This window comes from Phragmites australis, chromosome 21 (assembly GCF_958298935.1).
Source record: "Phragmites australis chromosome 21, lpPhrAust1.1, whole genome shotgun sequence".
NCBI lineage: Eukaryota > Viridiplantae > Streptophyta > Magnoliopsida > Poales > Poaceae > Phragmites > Phragmites australis.
In genome coordinates this window covers 8,565,137-8,571,693 of record NC_084941.1, presented here as the reverse complement: position 1 = coordinate 8,571,693, position 6,557 = coordinate 8,565,137, and the positions used below count along the sequence as shown (strand labels likewise).

At 44.9% G+C, this 6,557-nt stretch overlaps 1 pseudogene; it reads left to right on the top strand.

The window, feature by feature from the left end:
* Positions 1 to 2,878: 2,878 nt before the first annotated feature.
* Positions 2,879 to 6,251, top strand: LOC133903135 (N6-adenosine-methyltransferase non-catalytic subunit MTB-like; annotated as a pseudogene).
* The last annotated feature ends 306 nt before the right edge of the window (positions 6,252 to 6,557 follow it).

The following is a 6,557-nucleotide window of genomic DNA, read 5'->3' as shown; positions in this document are numbered from 1 at the left end:
TTTCTATAGTTTCAAAAAGTAGAGTGGGACGGCTAAGCTCCTGCAGGCGGTGTCATTGATTATGTGGGATGAAGCCTCCATGACTAAGAGGTAGGTGGTGGAGGCCCTTGACAACAGCATGTGCGATATAATGGGCTAGTCAGACATCCCGTTTGGCGAGAAGATGGTTGTGTTTAGTGGTGACTTTAGACATGTCCTCCCTGTTGTCTGAAAGGGGTCAAGGTCTCATATAGTTGATTCGATATTGCGCATGTCCTACCTATGGGAGAGAATGTGACACCTATGGCTCATGAGTAACATGAGGGCTCAGAGCGACCCACGATTTGCGAATACCTACTGCGCATCGGTAATGGCAGCGAGGAGGCTGATGGTGATGGCAACATATGACTTCCTGATGATATATGTGTGCCGCATACAGGAAATGACGCAGATCTCGATAAACTTATAGATAGCATGTTTTCGATGCTCGACGCTAACCTGGCTGATCCAAACTACATCACGTCTAGGGCCATATTTTCCACACGAAACGAGTGCGTGGATACTATTAACATGAAGATGATTGGTCATTTCTGGGGGGACGAGATGATGTACCATAGCTTTGATTGAGCTGAAGATAACCCCCACAACTACTACCCTCTGGAATTCCTTAACTCTCTGACCCCAAACGGGCTGTCTCCACATGTGCTGAAGCACAAGGTTAACTATCATGTCATACTGCTCAGAAACATTGACCCCGCCAATGGACTTTGCAACGGGACAAGGCTTGTGGTCCGAGGATTCCAAAGAAATGCTATTGACGTAGAGATTGTGCTTGGGAAGCATGCTGGGAAGAGGATTTTCCTATCTCGTATCCCCTTATGTCCCTCTGATGATGAGATGTTCCCTTTCCGGTTCAAGCGAAAGCAATTTCCTGTCAGGCTCAGCTTAGCCATGACAATCAACAAGGCACAAGGATAGACCATCTCGAATGTCGTTGTGTACCTTCCCCAACCAGTGTCTTCTCATGGCCAGCTATACGTCGCGTTATCTAGAGCCACTGCTAGAAGGAACATCAAGATCCTCGTCGCCCTAGATGAAGGTAAGAAAAAGGAGAAGCGCTCAAAGAAGAATGGGACATGCACTAATAACATTCTCTACAGAGAGATCCTCACACTATAGTGAGGTATTTTATTGCTTATTTATCGATTTGTGGCTGATGGCTATACTTCGCTTATCTTTGGTGTGATACATCTAATAATTTTTTTCATTTGCATAGGCTCAATGGTTCTGATGCGCCATGAAACACAGACATCTGAGTTCTGATGGGAGGGAAAGAACGAAATGTAGGGTAGGGCACTACCGATGAATGCTCCAAAGGGAGTTAGAAACCAAATGCCTCCTATTTGCTGCATGCATGAGGCCTGATGTTTGTAGAAATGGTGCTTAAGTTTACATGGCCAGTAGATGTGTGTACTCTAGAGTTGAACTGAGTGGTTGAATTTTGAGCTTAGAGGATGTTGACTATGCTTGTTCTTTCCAGATCTTGACATATTTCTTGTTGGTGAATGAATGAGTCAACAAAAAAACTGCTGATGGGAACGAGAGATTTTAAGCTATAATTATTGTGTGCACTACTATTTTGACACTCTGGTATAAATATGATGTTTTCTCTTCTGATATTGGTCAAATCTAATCTTGATAATGACGTGATTCTAGACAAATCTTAACTTTTTACTAAGTGGTATTATAATTTATGTAGCTTTTATCGCTTTGTTTTGGTAGATATTCAAAGGTGACTTATAACAATTAACCCATCTATATATAGCCATTGGTTACGATTTCGTGGTTTCTTGCTATGATAATTGAAACTGTTTCACTCTTATTCTCAGAGTATAATATGATGTGATTGAATTTCTACGGGGCAAGAACACTGGTCAAAGAATCACTCCTTAGATACATTGATATAATCAATATCTACGCATATGTTTAATGTCATCTTATGTAAATTTTGTATCTATTGCAATGCATGGCACTCAACTAGTTGATGCTAAAAGCAATGGTGATGGACAATTTGAGATGTTCTGTCTTCCTATTCCGTATGAGCAACTCTAACTGAGCTCTTATCCAACCCCTACTTTATTTCTGAGTGAAAAACTATCAAAAATCGTCTTCATCCGACCCCTCATCCAGTCCCAGTTCTTTGAGGGACCATAATTTCTCCTCCCTCACCAGTTACATCAAGGACATCATAGCAAGCCCTATTCGAGGCACAGTCACCGTGGACTTCTCCTTCCTGCCAGGTACGCCCACCTTCCCATCCCCGTGCCGTGACACTGCACTCGCGCCGCTGGCCCCCTCCTGCGTCGCCTCGCCTGCGCATGGCCCCACACGACCTGCTCCTCACGCCCGTGCTACCCCGCACTCATGCCACCCAGCGCGCGGCCCCGCACGCGCCCGTCCGAGCCGTTGCCCCTCACCAAGCCTGCTCGCATGGAGAGAGAAGGAGTGGGGAGAGAGAGGGAGGTAGAGAAAGAAGAGAGATGAAGAGCAAGGGAGAGAAGTGAGAGGGAACTTGTTAGTTATAATATATTAATAAAATAGAGATGAGTGGAATATATGGGTCAAATATGAGAAATTAGTTGGAGTGTGCTGAGAAGTAGAGGTGAAATCTGGATAAGTAATCTTCTACTTGGAGGAATAAGGGATCAAATATGAGTAGTTGGTTCCAGTTGCTCTTAGCAGCTAGAGTATGTTCACTTATGCCATTCGACAGCGCCTTTTATATAACCCCGTAAAGCTGTATTTCGTCCAGGAAAACCTCAGCTTTCCTTCTGTGGTACAGTATGCTCGTTTCAGCTAATTTAATCGAAAGGAACAAATATAGAAAATTTTTGAGTCTGTATATGGCATAGAAAATTTCTGCAATGGAAGGTTCTGAATCTAGTAGAAGTCGCAGCAAGAGAGATGCTGAGGACAGCGTTGATGGAAGGGGCAGTTCGAAGGAAGATGAAGAGCTAGAGGATATGGCAGAAAGAACCAGTCTTGCAAATCGAGGAAGCACATCTATGCAGATGGAGTTGAGGATCAGGATGATGGTAGGAGGATATCTTCAGCTGATAGGAATGAGTCGAGAAGGAAATCGGTTTCAAGATCATGCCGTACCTACAGCGGCGATTAGGATGGCTACGATGTAAGAAGTGATTCACAGGTGTCCAAGGTTCCAACAAGATGCCCTGAAAAGAGAAACGTGAGGAAATTGTCTGACAGGTACAATGATAGAGATGGGAATATCAGCAGCAGGAGAAGAGAAGATGGCGATGATTGGGACTCTTCAAAAAGATCTAGCTCTAGAACTTCTGGCCATGATGTTTCTCATAGTAAAAGCGGAAGCAAGGCAGAGGGGCCATATGATGGTCAGCATGAGAGACATTCGGAGGTCATAAGGGCTTCAGAGGTCAGAGAGAGCAGTAGGGAGAAGCAAGGGCACCGGGACCAAGAAGAGGAGCCTTACAAGAAGAGATTTGATGAGGCCTATACCAACTGAAGAGCTGATGAAACAAGTTCTGATTGAGCTGATGGTGAGCCACCAGATGATCAGAGTAAGCACAGGAATGCACGAGAGGCTCATGATCACAGGAATGAATTAGGTGAAAGATTGGAAGACACTGATAAGAGAAAGAACTTGGTTAGAGATGATAAACACGGCACTGCCAAGCCTTCTGAGAAAGATGAGAAACTTAGGCATCAAGCTGAATGTACATACGAAAGTAACGGCAATTTGAAAACAAAAGATAAGTTTCCTTATGTTGATGATGATGGAAGTCGTAGGGAAGTTAGACATGATAATAAGTATAGTGATCGAGGTCATTTGGATTCGGATAATGAAAGAAGCATAATCATGAAAGAGAAAACAAGAGAGCATGCTCGTGGAGATTATAAATCATATAGAGGGAGGGAGAGAAACAGAGTATCGGAAGAATCTAAACAGTAGTTTAGAAATCGGCAAAGAGAAGATTCTAAAGGTGCAAATGACTACGATACTATAACAGAATGGTGGAAGTTTCCAAGGCCCTGCATACAGGAAAGATGAGCGTAGCTCGGCTGGTTACGACTCCCGGCGAGGAGTCGGACCACCCGGGCTCGAACCCGGGTGTGCGCATGTTGGGGCGTGGCCCCTGTGCGGCGCGTCCTAGGCCGTCATGGTGGCACCGGTGGGGCCCCTTTGTGTCCCCGCTACTCTGAAAAAAAATACGGCTCAACAGAAATCTTGATTTTGGAAGGGAGAGTTCTTTTTCTGGGAGAAGAACAGACATGGGATCCCATCTGGATTTAAGGGCTGAAACAAATGATCAAGCTGATGAGAACAAAAGGAATTATAGAAATGGAGAGGATTCTAGAAAGAGATTATGATGATGCTCAAAATATGGATCAGAATACTGCCAAAAGTTCTGTCAATTCTCCAACTGGGACAGGAGGATTGAAAGGACCAATGGCATCCGATACTTCAGGAGTAGGTCAAAGTAGTAGCAGCAGTATGGTTTCTCCAATTCATCAACAAGGGCCAAAAGGTGGTAGACCTTGTAGGGTAAGAAGGAGTCCAATTGGAAGGGACCCTCAGAGAATGGGAGTTCCAGTGCCTATGATGCCGCCTCCGCCATTTGGACCTTTTGGTCTGCCACCAGTTCCGATGGAGCCAATGGTGCCAAACATGTCCCATTCTCCGAGTCCTCTTGGACCTGGTATTTTCAAGCCACCTTTTCAGCGGGCTCTTGTTTGGGCTGGAGCAAGGGGCATTGATATGATATGAATATGCTTGCTGTTCCACCAAATCTTCACATCCCTCCTCCAGTAGCTGGGCCTGGGTTCGCTCCTGGTGTGGGAGGCTGGGAGCTGGCCCAAGCCAGAGATGGTCAAATTGGTCACTCAGGTCGGCCCGGTTCGGTATGGCCCAGTTACGGTATGGTCCGAACGGTTCAACTATTGACACGGGTCGTGCCGTGTAGGTCGCGTGCCTCCCCTCGTCTTATGGCATAGCCTATCGCTCACCGTGCTGTGTCGAATCGGTCCGGGTATGATTACGGTCTGGTAGCATGGCCTGCCAGACGGGCACGACAGGCACAACGGGCACGACAGGCATGGGTGGCCCAACGGCGCACGGGTGGTCCGTCGGCCCAGCCGACCCGATAAAATAAAAATAGCTACAAAATTGAAAAATATAAAAAATAGATAAAATATGATAAAATATAGAAAATAGATAAAAAATAGCTATAAAATTAAAAAAATATAAAAAATAGACAATAGCCAGGTCTATACGTATCGGGCCGGATCGTGCCTAGCTGGGACGGGTCCGTGCCAGTCCGACTCAGCCGGGCCATACCATGCCGGCATGCTATTCCACGCGCTCAGCTCAGGCATGACCCGTAGCCTCGTACCGTGCCGGTCCGGCCCGTCTCGGCTTAGGCTGTGTCGTGCCTAGATCGTGCCTACAGTATCGTGCCTCAAGTCGACCCAGTAGACACAACCCATTTAAATATTTTTAGCCCAAACCATGATATTCAATTAGACCAAACAACCACTGGAAGAAGAGGCTCAATGAATGCACCAGTATTAGATTTCAACCCAATGGCTACACGCCGACACCAAGTCATGAAATGCTGCATGATAAACCATCTGGAGGCTGGACACCACAACGGAACAGTGGACCTGCTGGGAAAGCTCCTTCAAGGGGTGAACCGAATGATTACTCACAGAACTTTGTGGACACTGGCATGCGACCACAGAATTTTATCAGTGAACTGGAGCTTGAAAGTGTATTGGAGGATTATCCTAAGCTGAGAGAACTCATACAGGGGAAAGATGAGATAGTTTCTAAGTCAGCATCGGAACCAATGTACTACAAGTGTGACCTGAAGGAACATGTGCTTTCCCCAGAATTTTTTGGCACAAAGTTTGATGTTATCCTTGTGGATCCTCCATCGGAGGAATATGTTCACCGCGCTCCAGTATCACAGATGATATAGAGTATTGGACTCCTGAGGAGATTATGAATTTGAAAATTGAGGTTGTTCCCGATCTTGAATTGCTACTTCCTTTCTTTTTCTCTTGGAGCTTGCCCCTTCCTTGTGGAATTGCTATATGATAGTTAATTGACTCAACAGGCTATAACCAATACGCCCTCATTTATCTTCCTCTGGGTTGGTGATGGTGTTGGTCTTGAACAAGGCCGTCAACGTTTGAAGAAGGTGGACCAGCTGGCTCTTTGTATAACTTGATATCTTTTTTAAACAAATATAACTTGATATCCTTTTTTAAACAAATATAACTTGATACTTTACAAGTATTTTGAGAAACTAAGTGGAGAAGTGACTTAGTTTGTATGTGATGAAGCATTGATAACAGTTGATGTGTCTTGAACTTGGTTAGTATGTGTTTGTGGATGTTTTTTTTCTTGTCTAACTCGAGTTGGTGGTGTTTAAAATTAGCGATTTTTTCTCTGTACGTAGAAAAATTACACACACTGGAAGTTCTGGTGTGAACATTAGATGTTCTGGTGTTTATCGAAAGTTTCGATGTTGGCA